Raw genomic sequence first — 18,648 nt, forward strand, 5'->3', positions numbered from 1 at the left:
TTTCCAGCTCTTACCTACCAGTCTGTTACTGTCTTCATAGTAGTTTGTGGGTATTAATATTTATGATATTTAATATTTAATTTTAATATTCAATGTTTAATATTTATGATTCATCTTTAGCCTTTCTTAATATCAAGTTGCCAAACATCTGCACTTCAGCGAAAAATACACTTGATTCTGTTTTACTAAGTCACTGCAATGTAAGTGCCTAATAAAATACCATTTCTCCTTGCTAGTGTTTGAAGTTTCAGTTTTACTAAGGTTCACCCCACAAGAAGAAAGTAACTCAAAGAATCAGTTTCTGAGAGCAGAGAGAGATCTTCTAGAGGGGAAGCCACTTGTCTGGCAGTGACAAAACTACCCATTATCTACAATCACATATTAACCAGAGGAAGAAAAAGAATATTCATGTCTTAAATTGCACTATGTTAGTGTAATGGTTGTTCTGAAGAATTACCTCTGCCACTGACCTCTAACTACAGCAATATATTCTAAGAATGAAGGAGTGCTGAAAGTTTAAAAGAAGTTCAGCTTCCAAGTGGGAAGATCTGAAATCCAGGCAGAACAATTAAACTTTTTTCAGATTTAACTGGCTTCCTAAAAGAGTGCTAATGAAGATTCAGACCCCTTTATGAATTTTTTAGATTTTTGTAGCCGTAAGTAGACATCAAACTGGCTTTAGTCATTGACTTTCATAGATCTTTCAAAATTGGTCTGTGTAGTCCAACCTCACTTAGAGGGTCCTGGTGTAGATTGAATCAGCCTGTCATCTGTAACGGGAGCCTCTGGACGCTGCATATCACAGTACACACACTTACAGCAGTGAAACAAATTCACTGAAAATACAAGCTCTTAGCAACCAGATAGTAGGAAAGGCTAATAATGAACCATAAATATTAAGCGGATCTTACATTACTTAGCACAGAGACAGTAACTAGGCTCCCAGAGCAGTATAGTCATATTCAAACTGCACTCTGACGAAGTTAATTAGCCTGGACATTTTTCTGCACAGCTAATTAGCCTGACTAATAAACCATGTTTATACTCTTTGTTTGAAGCCGACGATACCTCCATATTGTATGGATATAGAATTGCTTACTCAGGACTTTATCTTTTCAACAATTCATGACCCAAATCTATTCCTACTCTCTATTTGTGATCACTCTACTCAGGGCATCTGCTCCTTTCATATCATAGAGAATGAACAAATGCAGATACAGCTTGTCAGTGTGCTAAAGCCATACATCTGAACACTAAAATACTTTTTTTTCAGCATTTACCATGTATAGACTTGCTTGTAGGCCAAGTTTTATTTCAAGTCTTAATACTGAGAAGCTGTCCTGAAACATGGATAACCATCTATCTCTTTTACTAACTGAGTAAATCTATATTTATTTTAAAATACACTGTGCCTTTAGATATTCTTTTTTCTCTATAAATGACTAATTCTTTTGTGAAGTTAATCAATCCCTTGCATACTATTATTTGAAAGGGTAGTGAGTTCCTGTGAAAAATATTCCTTGTGAAAGGAATTTTATTTGTGCGTTTTGAATAACCTTCCACTTCTAAGCCTGCTTCATGTATTACAAGAAAGGTGAAGTGGAATCTCATTTGCCTATTTTCTCCCTTCTCTTCTTGTAGAGATACATTTACTACTCTAATGTTCCTATCCTTCATGATTTTTAAAATTATACTTGTGATATTTCCTTCCTTATTTTTAACTTTCGTGTTACAGGATCACGTGAAAAACTTCAGTTTTGCACGTCCCAGTTGTGGAAAAATCTTTGTAAATAGGACTTAAGTGTACTCTAAATAAAACCAATACCTCTCTCTCCTGTCATCACCTCAGTAAATTTTAAGGTTTTTATTTCAGTCTTATGACATTACTTCCTAGGAATGGAGGGAGAATGGTGCCTCTGTCTATAGTAAACAAACCTGATTTCTTCATACCTGCAATATGAAGGAATTTCTTTGTGTTTCTCCCCTCTTTGTTATCCTTCTCTGAACACATTCTGTTTCTGCTATAACCATTGCTCAGCCAATGTTCTGAGAAAATGGCTAATGTGAAAATACCATCGCATTGTCAATTTATCTTTTGGTTGCATCATTGTAATATATATGTATATCATCCAAGTCTTGCCATCACTTTATATTTCACCGATATACTACCTGAAGGCAGTATTATGAAAATGCATATAGTCTCTATTATAACAAGGAATGGAGAGAATTTTATGTATTCCATCATGGAAGAGAATTAATGAACAAGGTCAAAGACTAGAAAATGCATGACCCTGCTGAGAGAAACTGTGCCAACCGTATTCCCTCATCTAACCAACAACAAATCTCGGCATGTCAGTGAACTGGGACAAAAAGTGAGAGAAGAATAGCCAAAGCAATATACTCTAAATAAAACCCTAGAGCAAATCCTGTATAAAACAACAGGAATCTGTGAGTGTGAAATTTGATGGTGAGAGTAACTTGGGACTTTTAAGTTTTTCTGGAAATTCTTCCAAACCAAGGGAAAAACTAAAGATACCTTTAACTTAGAGTGTGTAAAAGTGGGAGAAGAAATAGTTCTTTGGGGGACAGTTCTGTCTTTCAATTGCTTTAGGCATGCTTCCACTGAGTAGCCTCAGTGTGTGTCCTACCTTTACATGAAGCATAGAGGAATGCTTCAAGTTCAGCTCTTGTTACCTTCATAGGAGCTTTGTAAGTGAGTTTCTTCTGTGGTAATTAGAGGAGATGCACTGCTCTAAAGTGGAATTTCAGGATAATAATTAGCTTGTCAAAATACATAGGTTGTACTAGAGAGTAATATATTAGATTAGATCATTATCTAGGGAACTTCTCAAAAATAGCCAGTTCAACAATTTTCAGATGTGACTTACTCATAGTGTAGAGGAATGGGAGCTTGCTACAAAGAGGATTTAAATTAAAAAAAAAAAAATTATAAAAATCCATTAAAAAATACATATAAAAAATTTTCCCCAATCTCTTTTACCAACTAACTCATGCCATGGTTTTGTGGACAGAATCACAGCCAATAAAATCTGTAAATTAATCCAGAATTATTTTCCACTTCTTTAGTACAGAGTTTTCACATACACATGAATTTTATTGCCTATTTTTTTCCTGAAACTGCCAATTTTGAAAATACTTCCATAAAACATCATTGTTTTTCAACATTGGGCTGCAAAGTATGCAACACCTTGCATGTATTAAAGGGTTTTAGCCAGAAAACTACAGGACAGTCAAATACAAATACAAAATCTTCATTTTATAGTACTTGAAGTTTAAAATTTGTCCTCAACATTACCGGGAGTAACAGAGTTAGTAGCTTTTGATTGTTCAGAGGAAAGATAGGAAAAGGTGCTAAGGAAACTTGTGAACCTAATTTGGACCTGATTTGCCAAGACCAGTTATGCACCAAAGAGCTAAGAAGAGTAGGAAAACTAGACAGACTGATAAAAAGAGCACTGTTAAAAAATAAGGACAGCATAATTTCATAGCATAGCATTCCTTCTGCTGTATAATTTAGTTCTATCTTTTGATGTAATGCTTTGAATATGACATAACTCCCAACATTTTACAACTTGGTTAATGCCTTCAAGACTACAGTGTTTTTAAGAATGTAAAGGGGATATCATTATCCTCCTTCTTTTCTTTTACAGTCAAAGTTAAAAGTTTATATAATTTCCAAAAATAACCACAAAAGTCAATGGAGTAAAACAAACCAATGACAATTTATTGCAAAGACGCCATCTCTTGTTGAGAAATTCTGTTGGCTATGGACTGGCGGGACGTAGGAGACTATTTTAGATGCATATCACTACTTGTAAGAGTTTTCTTCAAGCACATCTTCCTCAACTAGTGTCAAGACACTAGACCCTTGGGTTTTTTAATGTAAACAATTTTAATTGAATTGTGAACTTGCAGGCTGAGATCAAGCAAAACACTTTGTCATCAACTTAACTTCAGGCACAAAGATATTCTATTTATTTTGCTGGGACTGTTCAAATATCTGAACACGTGTTTAGGTTCCTTCTTGTACTGTTACACTAATGTGGCAGCTGTTACAACAAAGGTAGTCTCACATTTTTTAAAACTAACGTTTTTACTAAGTCATGTCGTTGAAGAGGCCAAACATACAAGAAAAAAATTAAATCCATGGTATTAATTCATGAAATGGCATTTTGCATGCTTAAATAATTAATAGATAATATTTATGTAATTATTTAACAAATTTCAAATTGCAACTGGTATATTTTAAATATTATATAACTATTCATTTTATGTAAAGTATGGTAAAGGATATAGCAAAATGATTTTAAATCTATGCCAATCTACTAAATGTTTATATAATTATCTGAAAAATATCATGTGCTGTAAGAATTTCAACATTTTCTCATAATCTGCCAATGGCATATGACAAATTAGCAATTAGTTAAAAATCTATACACATTTAAATAGCCTTTTCGTACCAATAGTTGGGCTTATTTTTTTTATTCAGTTTACTGTGTATATGAGTATTGAGTTATTAACTGATTATCAGGTATGGTTTGTTTCTCACATAACAAAAGGCTTTCTAAACCATTTGAAGTACAGAGCTTGAGTTCTTAAACTATTCAAGAAGATGAATGGTGAGATTTGAAGACATTTGGCATTGGCTTGATTTTTTTCTCATTGAAATTGGCTGTAAAACTCCCATCAGTTCTGAAAGCTACAAATTTACATGTGCTCAAACTGCATTCAGATAAATACCAGGAAGATAAATCTACTTGTAGGCTATTAAACACTACGTCTTTGTCTGCAGTAGTAAACTAATCAGAGAGATGGAACTTCGGTTTGAGTGCCAGCATGAGACGGCCAGAACTGTTGCATTGTTAACTTGGTCTCTGGCACAGTTTAGAAAGGAGTAAACCTGTGCTGTCCCCTGCTCACTCCCTGCTGCAGGATGTGATTGTCCCAGCTGGATCACGACACTGGGCAGTTGTTACATACAGCATTTCTTACAAGTCCAGTAGTGGTGCAGTTTGACAGTGGTGCTCATTTTGAGCAATCCACACAAGACATGCCTTTGTTCAGTGCAGGACAGATACGAAGCTTGTACCTGGTGATATCAGACACTTCACAGTTTCTACAGAAGTGACTCACACTCCTCAGAGCTGTGCTGGTGGAAAGACCTCCAAATGTACAAAAAGTGAACAGGGATAGGAAGGTCAAAGGTCCAAAGGGACCATAATCTGCCCATGCAGTGCAGCTGGCCCTGTAGGTGTTATTGGAAATGGGTTTCCCCAAAGCCTTTGCTAAGCTTTTGTTGAACTCTGGACTGGGAGTCACAGGTGTGAGATCTCCCTTGAGGGTAGATTTTCTGAGAATAAAGCTGTGGTAGGAGAGAGCCAAGTTCTTGTATACATTTAGCCCTGCAGTTCCCACTTCCTATGGCAGAATAAATAATAGATTCCAAGTTTCACTGATAACTCAGTCCACCCTTACAGAAAAGTTATATTCAAACAAACAAATCAGATATACTAATCAAAACACTATTTTGTATCTATTCCCACACCAGATATGTGGCTGTTTACTCATACACAGTCCGTGGGCATCCTTTAGCTTCCTAAATTAAAGAAAAAATGTTATTCAAATTACATGAGAGGAAATAATGCATTAGTCATTGTTAAAAGACATAATGAAAGCAGTATTTTTCATTACTTCTTTTCTTTCCAATAAGGAAAAAAACAGATTATTGCATCATTTGGCACATACTGATAGTTTGTAAATACCTAAATTAGTTTCTATTAATCTACATTGTTCTATTTGCACTGCACATGCGCTGTGGAGCTGAAACTGTTCTGAATGCTGCCAACAAATTTTTGGTTCCTATTACTGCTCTGTAGCTATTCAGTAGAAGAGTTTAGTAGTGGAAAGAGAAGCAGACAAATATATTTGTTAATACAAGTTTGATATATATTTGTTGTCATTTAAAGGTTTATATTTTTGTTGAGTTTAGAAGACCATTTCAAGCAACATTTTGTTTATTTGAAACCTTTTAACCAAATGTATGGGGTGTCATTATTGCTAATTATTCTTCTTTCAGGATGCCATGGAAAAATGTGTCTTCTACTAATTCCAGTGTCACGTTCTGTGAATTTTTCTTTTATGCTCTGTGCTAAAGGACAGAGTTCCCACTATCTGAATAGGGTGATTAATACCCTCAGCTCTGTGTGACTTTTCTCATTAATTCTATAAGAGCATGGACTCTCTTATTCTGTGATATTTGCAAAGAAACACCAGCCAGATTTATCTGAGTGTTGATTCAATAGTTATAGTGTGGTTTGAAATGTTACTTAATGTGTTGTGCTGTAGGGTCCTTTTAGGTAGGAGGGAGGAATATTCCACAGCTCTTTCTTAACCCTGTGTAGCATTAGTGTCTCATACCTGATTCAGAAAAGCTCTTAAGCATTTGTGTAACTTTCCATTTCTGATTAGCCCTGTTGCATTATACAAATAAGATCCTGCAGTCCCACATAAACATTTATAAGAAATGGATTTAAACACGTTCTAAAGTTGTGATGTGAGCTACACATTGACCAATTGGTATGGGAGAGCCTAAATTAGTGAGTACATACAAGAACCTTGCTTTCCACAACATTTTTGGTAGAAAAAGCTGCTTCTAGAGAATATATTAAAAAGGTTCCTAACATAATCAAAGAGCTTTTGGTTGTGGTTTGGGGTTTTTTCTTATTTTTGTAAGAATATGTTTTTTGTGAATATTCTTCAACTATATTCACCCATCTTGGCTCCAGCCCTTTTACAGTAATAATATAAATACAAACATCACACTTGAATTACAATCAAAGATGCACAAAGGCAGCTTTTAAATCCAGTGGAAGGAGTTTATTTCATCATTGTGCTATTATTTCAAGGGCTGCACAACCGACAGTGAAGAGAGAGAACCCTATAATCAGATTTTCATATTAGATTATTCATCATGGAATAAATATATTGGTTAGAAAATCACAAATCTGCATTTGTTTCAGTAGACTTGAAATCATTAAAGTTATCAAAATGATAGTTCTTTGTGCATTTCTTCAAGCTTGTTGAAAGTATCCAAGCAGAATACCGTGTAATTGCTTATTCTCCTTAATGAAATTTGGAGTCCTTTCACATCTCATGTAAATAATAGTAAAAGTAAATAACTTAATTAATTTGCTATTGTTGTTTTGTTCATTTTGTCTGAAGAGATAAGTTAGTCATGAGCAGGGGAAAGGGAGCATATGGGTATGGAGAAACCTGGGGATATGTGAATAAAGTAGTGACTATTATTTATAAAATTCAGGGCCATTCAATTACAATTGGCTGTTTGCCAATTACTATAAAAGGCAAAATTAGCTGAAAAACAGTACCAATTAGGCAAAGATGAGGACGATGATTACAAGGTGCTCTGAAATCCAGTGTTGAATGTACTGGTTTATCCTTTTCTGTGAAAAAATATGAGGCAGATTCTGCTTCCTGCTCTCCAGATCCATCTCTATACTATAATAAATATCAGAAAAAAAAGTTCAAGTTTCTATTTTGTCTGATTTAAAGATTTAATTTCAGAATCTCCTGCAAGCTCTATGATATACCTACAGGTATTTCTATTATATGGGATGATTCTTTCACTCCTTGGTCCAATAACTAAATGAAATTACTTTACTTCATGAAATTAACATTATTGTATTTTCATTCAATTTGTTCATTGTTCACTAAATAACATCAATAATCCTAGAAAGAAGTTGCAGCATCTTAGAACTACTGCATCCTTATGCACTTCTCTCTATCTTAGCCACACCTTTTTCCCCCTGGAAAACAAGGACTGAGCTGAGCAGATCTCCTATCCTGGTGTCAAAGTTTTGCATTTTGCTTGTAAATTTTCTTGCTTCCACTTGGCTCAAACAAGCTAATCACGCGCCTGATATATGTTTGAGTACTGGCACAAGGATTTTATTCTTAACTGTATAATTCCATGGCTCAACTCAGCAGATTTTATAAGAAAGGAAAGAAAAAGTAATATTGTCACATAGTAATTGTGTACATAATTCTTGTTGAAAAACACGCCTGTCTTTCTTCTGTGTAATTTTTTCCTTTTTTTGAGGAGGAGCTTTGACTTTACTTCTGAGACTTGTTTAAACTAAAGTTCAACAAAATCACAATTTTCTTTAAATATGCATATATCTCTAAGAGTCTTCTGAAGTAGAGGAGATCATTTAAATGGAGTCTAGTACTAAAACAAAGCATGTAAGTAAAGTTTCTGATATTAAAATACATCAACTTAAGATGAATAGAACCAATTAAGAAAAGCTGATACATCTTGATTTGGATCTAACGTCAGGTCAGTCATTTTGATTACTCTGCACATCAGCTTGTTCAAGAGTTCTTGAATGTTGTCATTTCTATAAGTACTCTGCAGAGAAGATACTACGATTCAAATTGGCTGCAGGTTTAATACTGTCTGCAACTGCCATATTTTACAAAGCTGTAAAAACAGGATCTCTTCTGCACCTGGAATAGTTGTATTTAAAATAGGTAGGATAGGGTTATCAGCCCCCATTAAAATTTCCTCCATATTTTGGAGAGGTCTGTTTCAGAGGTCTGTTTTCAAAACTCAAAATGTTTGCAACTCTCCAGCACTCAGCCAGTCTTCCTCTAATAAAATTTATTGAAGATATTAAGCTGGTGAGTTAGGAGACACCTTTACTTTTTCTATAAATTCTATAAATTAATTCCATTCATGAATTAGCAGATTAGAGCTTTAAAATGAAAATGTTTGATCTCTTGCAAACACTGTACCAACAAATGTAAAGACTGACTAGTTTGAGAGTTAACATTTATTTCAGAATTTTTCAGAAGGAGCTTTTTTTCAGCTGTCTTTTTAAGTCCAAGATTGAAGTCACTGGACATATTCTCATGCCTCAGAGATTCTCATTAAAAGAAGTTATAGCAACTGAATATAAGGTAGAAGATTTTGGACTCTGTATATTTCAGCATGAGCATCATGAGTGTCTTTGTTATTTTCCCAACAGCTGGATCTCTCAGTGGAAACTATCAGGCACTCCACTTGCTTTTATGCATGAAAAACATGGGTCACTGCTTTTTCTCTCTCTTATAATAGGTACTATTAAAATTCTTTAACCAACACCCCACTACTTGAAATAATCACAACATCCTTCTGTATTTAGAACCTCAAGTGACACTTTAAATGATGAATGCTGAGCTCTTAATATCTCCAACTCTATTAATGTATGAAGAATATTATTCCCTCTGCATCAAGATGCTGTAGGACCTGTACTAATAAGGTGTTGGTAAGATAGATCATTTCTTCTTCCCACTACCATGCCATACTTCTAGCAATCCAGACAAAGCCTGTGAGAAAATATCTTCCTTCCTCCTGCAGTGATGGTTGAGTTCCATCTCTCCAAAACTGTATTTGTGTTACTGTGGCAAGTAAAGAAAGGGAAATAATTGTAGGTTATGACTGCAGCACCTGTGATAAGGGGCACCAGTGGCATTATCAGAGCCATAATTTACCATTTCATCAGGTGAAAGGGGATCTCAAGTGTTTGTCCCATAGATGGCAAGCTGTTTCCCCATGGAACCTGTAGTATGCCTGAGAAAGAAAGCCACACCTTTTCTTCTCTTTCTACTCTTTTAAGTCTTCCCATGCATGATGAGATTTCATTGAAAACTCCAAAACTGACATGAAAAGCCTTTTAGTGAGACTGGCCACCTGAGCATATGCCAGCAGATTACTGACAAATGCACTGGGATGAGTCAGGACACTTAAAGACAGAATGAAGAAAACAATGGAAATGTAGCATCTGGGTCACCAACAGAATGAAGAAGAGATTCGGCATCTCCTGAGAATAAATGAAACTATAATTTTCTGTATATGAAGGCATATCTGAATGAAAATTTGTCAGTGAAAGGACCCTGAAGTGATGAAGATTGATATTGAAGAAGTATATAAAATGATGAAATAAACCATGGAATCTCCTTCTTTATTACGACAAGGAAAATGTTGATCTTTAAAACTAAAAGCCACATGGCAAATCAAAATGTGTATTGGCAATACACATCTGTGTATGGTTTTTGATGAAACCTAGTCTGAGACCCTTGTGTAACGATCAGAGTGAGTGAACAGAAGGAAATTAAAGAGAAAATAAATGTGTTCAAATGAGTTCAAATCCTTCAGTTTACTGAGATGTAGTCCTTATTGAACTGTAAGGAATAAAGACTAAAGGATTTGATATGCTTTGAGGACACAAGACAGCTACATGCTAATCTGGCAGCATATCCCAGCCTTCATCAGAGATACACAGGTGGATCGAGAGGCATTAGCAGGATTTGTATGACGAGCAGGCACTAATGGAAGTTTTATACAGATATTCCTTAACTTATGAGTATGAACTGCCTACCCTGAATGCCAAAACAGTACGGGCCTATGTTCATGGGGTGTAAGCTATCACATCTCAATAGTTACTTTGAACTACACTGAGACCGCACCTCCCTTAGTGCTCAAAGTGGTGTTAGCCACAAAACAGCTCATTTAAAACCTAAGGCCCTGAGGCCACTAGTAAACAGCTGAAGTCCAACTTGCTGTCCTGACTCAGGTTCCATTGATTACACTACTTACATTAATTAAAAAGAAAATAAATGTCTCCTATCTATTGTAATTATATTGCCAAATCTTGGAAAGAAAATAGCATCTTCCTATCAGAGCACAATTCCTCAAGTAAAACTACTGCTGTAAATACAGGGAGCAGGGAAATAGTATTCTGGGATTCCTAAACCACAGTATGCTCATTTTTCTATTCAACTTGGAAACCTGCACTGTGACATAGGTGACTTGATATGTTCTCTGCAATCAGCAATCACTTGTATAACCAAAGAAAGAATTAAACAATAGAAATACATCCCTTCCACCCAACTACAGACTAAGACAGACCTGATTCTAGGCTCTTCATATAGGCAAAACCTCTGTGGTTATTATCAGAGGTACATGTCATATATGTAAGGTTGCAATGTCATTAGCTGTGCCAGCTCCAGCGATTTCTCGGAAGTTTCAGATTATTTGATGCCTCCTAGAAAATACTATAGTGCTCTACAACATGCATCTCTTTTCTCTCATCTTTTCTTAGTGATCAGTAATAGTGAACTGAAAGCTAACCAGCCTCCTTTGTTTTCAAGAAGAGAGCTCTAATAGAGTGGGCATGACACTGTATATTTATTGGCCCTCATTTCTGAGAAAGCGAAGGGCCTATTTTACCCTCTTATTCCCACAGCAGGAACCTTACAGTTTTGTTGGTTAGATTTAAGTTCCCAGCCAACTTACAGATTCTTAGCCCTTCTCCTACCTTGATGTTTTCTCCAGTGACGCACTTACAAAAAATTACCATATCTCTTCTCAGCCTTCAGGCTAAAGAGGACTAAACCTTTCAGTTGCCCTGTATGAGACACATTCATTATCCCTTTTTTATCTTATCACAGACCTTCTTGACTCTTCTTCTTCTCAAGAACATCCTTATGTGATATGAGAGTGGTTAGGAATGCATGTGTCATTTCAGCCACGTTTTCTACAGCAGAACAATTTTTTTCCTACTTCCTGCTCCTAACTGCCTTGCTCTTGACTACCCCTTTCTCAAATAGAGCTCCTTTTCCTTGACTGAAAGCACAAAAATATGGCTGGCTGATACAAAATGCGTTGGACATACTTACCTTGCATGTCTCAGCTTGGCATCACAGATCTACGTTTCTCACCTAGGGTGATGGCTGCCAGGAGGACCGTCTGCCTCCACAGCTGTGTGAGGCTAGGGGAGGAGGAGGAGGCATCAAACTGTTAATACTGGGACTTGGCTGCATCTGCGACAGGGCCCTCAAAGCTACTGCTCTGCAGGATGGTTCTTCCCTATCTGCTTGTTGTTTCAAGACATGAAAGAGCTCTTCTGCCAGAAGCCATTCAGTGTAAACCTCCTACCCTGCTCTCAATGCATCTGCTGGAGGATGAATATATAATGGCAAAGCTTCATTGTTTCCTATTCGCTCATCCAGTGAGAGCAACAGTCTCTGCATTATCTCCCTGCTGTGTGTTTGATGTGATTAACTCTGTCTCCAGCAGAGTGCCAGGTACACATGCTGAGATCAGTGAGACAGTGCGGGAAACAGGACAGCTTCTCAGCCTGCCCAGAGGCCGCTGTTCAAGCTGACCTGCTCAGTGCACAAGTGCCAGCTCTTGTCCAAGAGGCCCTGCAAGGAACATTGCATCTGAAAAGACTTCAACAGGAGAGTGAAACACATTCCCATAGGAGCACAGCAACCAGTGTCCTCCCCCAGGTCTTTGAACAGCTGCAGGATTACACCTAAACAGTGAGAAAGTGTAAGTATGTCTTTGGGGCCAGGTCTCTCACAGGTGATTACAGAGAAGCTGTGCTAAGGGATGCTGGCAACAGATCTCATCCTGGGACTGCACTTGCAGAGATTTTGATTTGGGCAGAACCCCAAAGGGCAGACCTCCCATTGGCTTGCAGGATTTCTGCTTTACAGTTATGACACTAAGTCAGAAATCTTAATGTGCCAATTTAACTGAGGGACCTGAATACATAATTATTTCTAGGAGATGAGCAACATATCAACTGCCAAGTAATAGAGTCCCCAGTGGAAATCTAAAATTTTAGTGCTCTGTTTCCTTCACAGCATTTTTTCCAATCTTTTTGAAACAAACAAACCTGCAACCAACAGTCTGTGTTTTTCATTTCAAATACCCACCCTCAGCTACTGTTTTGACAGTACAGATTTAATCAGATTTCTGCATTTAAAGTGACAATTTAGCTACAGCATAGAGCACAGAACACTGACTTTGACACATAATTCCACTTTCACTACTAGAACCCTACATTCAGTGCCCAGTTTCAGATGTAAGTGATTTGCTGTCTCATTTGAGTCTCCCCTACTTGCTTATCTGCATCACAGAATCTGCAGCATGTGTCACCATCATTTCTGTTTTAAAGGTGCAGTGAACAGCTTCGTTCCCACTAGATAATTCTCATGAATCACTTCCCAAACACATTTGTCATTTTGAATACCCGAATTCAGTAGAAACCAAATGCAAAATCAGTGTCCTTTCATGAAATTTAATGAACTATTCTGATTTATGTCACAGAGCATAAATCTGCAGATAAGGGTTTTGTATCAGTTATGGACTCTAGGCCTCTCAGATGTCAAGATCAAAACCTAGAAAGAATAGTCAGTTCATTATCCTTTCTACTAAATTCAGGGCTCATTTACATAAATTTGTGAGCTTACGTGTGGACACTCAGTGCAAGATAGCATTGTATCTTCCAATTTTTCTCATGTATCAGAGGAAATTGGAAACGTGTTTAAACAGATTAGGGAAAAACACACCTAATGAAGCATAAAACTTTATACAGTTGTACGTAATTCTGGACATATTTTACTTCAAATTCAGACCTTGCTGAATTCCCACATAGCTGTTCTCCCTGAGAAACCTCAGTCTATTCAGAACCATTGTCAATTTGTCTATGGTTGCAAAGGTAGCAAGAATGGACTAGCTCTTCAAAAGAGGTAAGAAAGCAAATTTAAACATTCTCCTCAGCCGTTGTGTAAAAACTTCAACCAGAGCATGGCTGAGCACTGGAACAGGCTTCTCAGGGCAGTAGTCACAGCACTAAGCCCGACAGAGTTCAAGAAGTATTTGAACGATACTGTCAGGTACATGGTGTGACTGTTGGGGCTGTCCTGTGCAGGGCTAAGGGTTGGACTTGATGATTCATGTGGGTCCCTTCCAACTCAACATATTCTGTGATTCTGTGACCTTTATCATAGCTTGCATGAGTGGAGCTTACAGGTCATTCGGGGAATGAGTCGTTACTGAACCACTGTAATAGTTCTTTGCAGGTTAACTGACATGGCGTGATGGAGGAAAGAAGTCTTGTCCTTCTGCTGGAGTTTACTCTGATGCCCACAATTAGTTTCTGAATGGCCTGTTGTCCAACTTCCAGTCTACAGAGAAACACTTTTTATTTTGCCATTGGTACACTAAATGGAAAATACCATGAATGTTATGGTAGTTTATATTTGTACTTAAGGTTTGGAAAAATTTATCTTCTGAAGTTCTTTATTGTTTGTTACAGTTGAGTGCTGAGTTTCTTTTAATATCTCCTTATGCAGCAATCCCTCCATCTTCATGATTATAATCCATTGCTCTTCTCAGAACTCCATACAGTTTTTCTACATTTTTTCAAGAAAGAAGGTGCCTAAAACTCTCAGTGCAATATTCTACCTTCATTGTCACCATACAGATAGGGTCTATTATCTTCCTGCTCCACGAGAGACATAAATATCTCTGCTTTATGCAGCTCAAGGTTGAAATGGTCCTTTAGCTGCCAAGTTACTTTGCAAATATATCTGATAAATAAGATTAAAAAAGGGTTTAGGAGGGGAAAGAAGAACAGTAAAGAGCATTAGGTGCTGACACAACTGGCAAGTAGTAATTACCGCTCCGACATTAAAAGAAGGTTACCAGCCCTATCTCTCACCATAAAAAATATCCGGGTATGAGCTGGTTTAACTAAATTAGTTTTTCCTTGTGTTAGTGATCTGTGATTTAACTGCTCTGCAAATTATCAAAAATCTTCATACAACTTAGAAGCACTGAAAATTCTTAAATAAGTAAATAATATGGGTTAGTAAGTATTAAAAAACAGTGGTTCCAGTAAAATACTGTATGCAGAATATGTGTACATTCCCAAGAACTCTATACCAGATAACCTTGGACATGAGAACATTTCAGTGTATGAACAAAACTGTCCCAAATTCTTTTATCGTATCACAAAATGAAGAGATTAAAAGAAAATACTGAAAAAGACATATACTCTGAGACTGCTATTAATTGTAACAGATACAAACCCCTTTGCTGGGACTTGAGACTCCTGTTTTGGCTGCTGTGCTGAGTCCGTGTTCTGGAAAGTAAGTCCTGCTGCGACTCACCAGTGGGCTCAATGGACCTAAGGAGAACAGGAACTGAGATTTTCTTTGTGCCATTTTAAGTTCACATTGCAGCCAAATGTTTCATAACTACATATAATTTTTCCAGTTACTGAATTTAGTTCCAAATCTTGGTGGAAATATGTCCAGCTTTACATTCCTCACCCTGCAAGGGACAACACAAACACCTAAAGAGGGCGCTTAAGTTGCCCATAGGAGCAACATATCAACACAAGAGTTACAGCATTTACCCTCTCTAGAGGTAGAGCAGCCCATATAAAGCTAACACTTTGTCCCTCTCTCTACTGGGTTCCTAAAGAATTCTAGACATTTCCATCCACAGGTTCAGGTCTAACTTGTTGTTAAGGACATGCCACTTAGTTCAAAACCACACCACCTTTCCTTCCATTAGAAATGTCTGGCAGTGTGAGGTGCTGCCCACTCACCCACGAAATGGGCAAACCGGCTTCTGGACTCATCGCAGCCTCAGGCATCTGCATCCATCTGCCTGCTCTGACTTTCTCTTTCCCTGTTCTTATGCCAAAACACTGCCCTTCAGTGCATCCAGGAATGTCGACATGGTGGGGACCCAAAATGAGCTGCCAGGAGTCAGATTTGAGTTCCAGAGTTTGGCATGGGAAATGCGTGTGGGCATTTTCCATACGACCACTGTTGGAATTAAAAACAAAAGCACTTCTGGAAAAAGAGGATAAGATGTAGCAGTAGTTCTGCATTGGGATGCATTGTTTATCAGAGAGAATGCTCCACTGGTTCCAGTGCCCTTCAGGTTTTTTTTCAACACCCACCAAGACTAATCTTCTCCATAAATCAGGTGCTGAAGTGAGACTGACAGGCTCATAATTTCCAGGGGAATCCTTCTTGCCCTTCTTGAAAACTTCACCAGCTTCCAGTCAGCTGGGACTTCTCTGGATTCCCAAGACCGCTCAAAAATCACTGAGAGAGGTTTTGCAACAACATTCAAGGGTTGGACTTGATGATCTTGGAGGTCCCTTCCAACCCAGCTGATTCTATGATTCTATGATTCTATCAGAAAGCTCTTTGAGGATTCTGGGGTGAATATCACAAGACCCCATAGATTTGTAGGGATCCAGGTGGAGCAGCAGATCTCTCACAACTTCAGGGTTAACTGGGAGTTTATCATTCTCGCAGCCGTGATCTTCCAGCTCAAGGCATGGGACCCGCTTCATCTGTCATCAGTATGGAAGGTAAAGGCAAAGAAAGCATTAAATATCTCTGCCTTGTCTCTGTCCCTGTTTGTGAGGTGACAATCTTCATTCTGTAACAGGCCGATGATATTTCTAGACTGCCTATTGCCATTAATGTATTTGAAAATACTCTTTTTATTGTCACCCACATTTCTGGTCTGCTTCAACTCCAACTGAGCTTTGGTTGCATGAATTTTCTCACTACAATGTCTAACAGCATCTCTGAATTCTTTCCATATCACTTGACCTTGCTTCCTATGGGCATACATCTTTCTTTTTTGCCTTATCCAAAAGAAGATTCCTTCTGAGCCAAGCCAATCTCGCCTGCTTGACTTCTGACATTTGGGAATTGCCTGCTCCTGTGCCCTTAGGAGGTGATGTTTGAAAAGGGACCAGTACTGAGGGCACTGGACTTCACAAGTATTTTCTTCTATTTTAATTTATTTGTTTGTATTTATTATGCTTCTTTCTGAATAACTACAGAATTAACCATGTAATGAATTGCTTATGTAATGAATAGGAGTTCTTCAGCAAAGATTAAAATAACAAAAATTTGTTTCCCTGTTTTGGCAGTTAGTACAGTTAAAATTCGATAAAGGGAAGAAAATAAAATATTTTCCTGATAAATAAGCTAGGGAAAATTCCCTACTAGACCAGAAAAAGAAAAAAAACAGACTTAGGCTTTTCTGGATCACAGGGAAGTCCCTGGAATACTCTGGGGCTAATGTCACTCCTTATTCAGAGCAAAATTTTATGGTTACTATCTTTCCTTATAAGTCCTGCAATGCAGACAGTGTTCTAAAATATAGCTGAGCTCTGAAGTGCAGTGAATTTTAGAAGATAATTCAGACAAGCTCAACAGACAGATTACATGGTTCTGTTAGCATTCACCTCCTATAGAGAAAGGCAAAGGTGGAAAAAGGATTGTGAGAAGAGACTGCAGAACAGAAAATTTTTTGCTTGCTGTCAAGTTTTGTTTTAGTAAAGTTCCTGTTGCCTTGTCCTATCAACAACAAACTATCTGTCTTTCAAGGGATACTACTTAGTGTCTGGATTTGGGAAGCAGTGCAATTTATTGCCACATTTTGCAGAAGATTGGCACTGGTGATTTCTGAGAAATCACTTTCTCAGAAAAAAAATCAATATTTTAAATACTTTATTGCTTTATGTATAGATTTTAAGAGTTATCTAAAAGGTTATCATGAGCCAAATATGTCCATAAAATCTATTAAGACAATACGAACACTCAACTTTTTATAAATTTAAAACAACTTATTTTCATTAAGAGTTTCATGTATTTTATTAGAAAACATATGAAGCTATTCCAAGAGAAAACAGAACTTTTCCATTTGAAAATGTGATACTTTTATAACTGTGGTTTGCTTTTTTTGTTTCTGGTTTGTTTTTTTTTAAATCTATATGGGAAGTTTTTCAAAATCGGAAATTTAATCTTTCTTCTGACTTTTTTTGTTTGTTTGTTTTTAATCACTTCCCTCTCTGTAGACATCCAGCTAAATATTTTTCAAAGAGCTTTATCCTTTTTAATGCTTTATCCACTTTTAAAAGTGCTCTTTGGCAAACACCACTGTCAAAACTATGGGGAATAAAGTTAAATGTAGAATTTGCTTACATAAATGTTTGCATGAAAACATCAAAGCATCTCACTCATCTCACCCCCATTGTCATCATTCCCTATAGTTGGATATGTAATTCAGCTCTCTCAAAAGCAGCTGCACATTTTGCACAGGAGAGAGGAAGCCAGAAAAACATTGGTGAGATTCACTTAGAGATAGAAAAATAACTGATAACGAAACAGAAAGTCCTGTCTGTCAGATGAAGGTTGCATTTGATTGCACACAGTGAAATGTAAAACCTGAATACTTTTAATTTGGTCTAGGATTTTCTGGTATTTCTTTTCAAATGGTTAATTTTTCAAACTAGGCGCTACCCTTTGACAGAGATGTGATATGATGTTATTCCAATAAACTGTTGAGGTAAACAATAGAAGATGTGAGGGTTTTCCATACATTTTTTTTGTTTCTTTTTTTTTTTCTGTGAAAGAAGATATTCCCATAATAGAGCTTAATTTCTGTATATGATAATGGCATACTATTTCCCTGCCAATATGTTAGTGTGATTATTTTAATTCAAAATAAGATGTATCCAGCCCAACAATACTGCTCAGTGATTGACTCTTTGGTAGCAGGTTCAGTCCCACCTCTGATCCATGTACCTCTTCTATGAGTCATTTGTGAAGCTATGTTATATGCAGATCACTTATTAAATTGCCCCAAGCAATTTCAAAGAAAGACATGGGGTATTTAACTGAAAAAATTGTCCAAAGGTTTGAGAGGAACATGAGTTACCATGTATCTCAAAG

The sequence above is a fragment of the Corapipo altera genome, unplaced genomic scaffold (assembly GCF_003945725.1).
Source record: "Corapipo altera isolate COAL_440 unplaced genomic scaffold, ASM394572v1 1, whole genome shotgun sequence".
Taxonomy (NCBI): Eukaryota; Metazoa; Chordata; class Aves; order Passeriformes; family Pipridae; genus Corapipo; species Corapipo altera.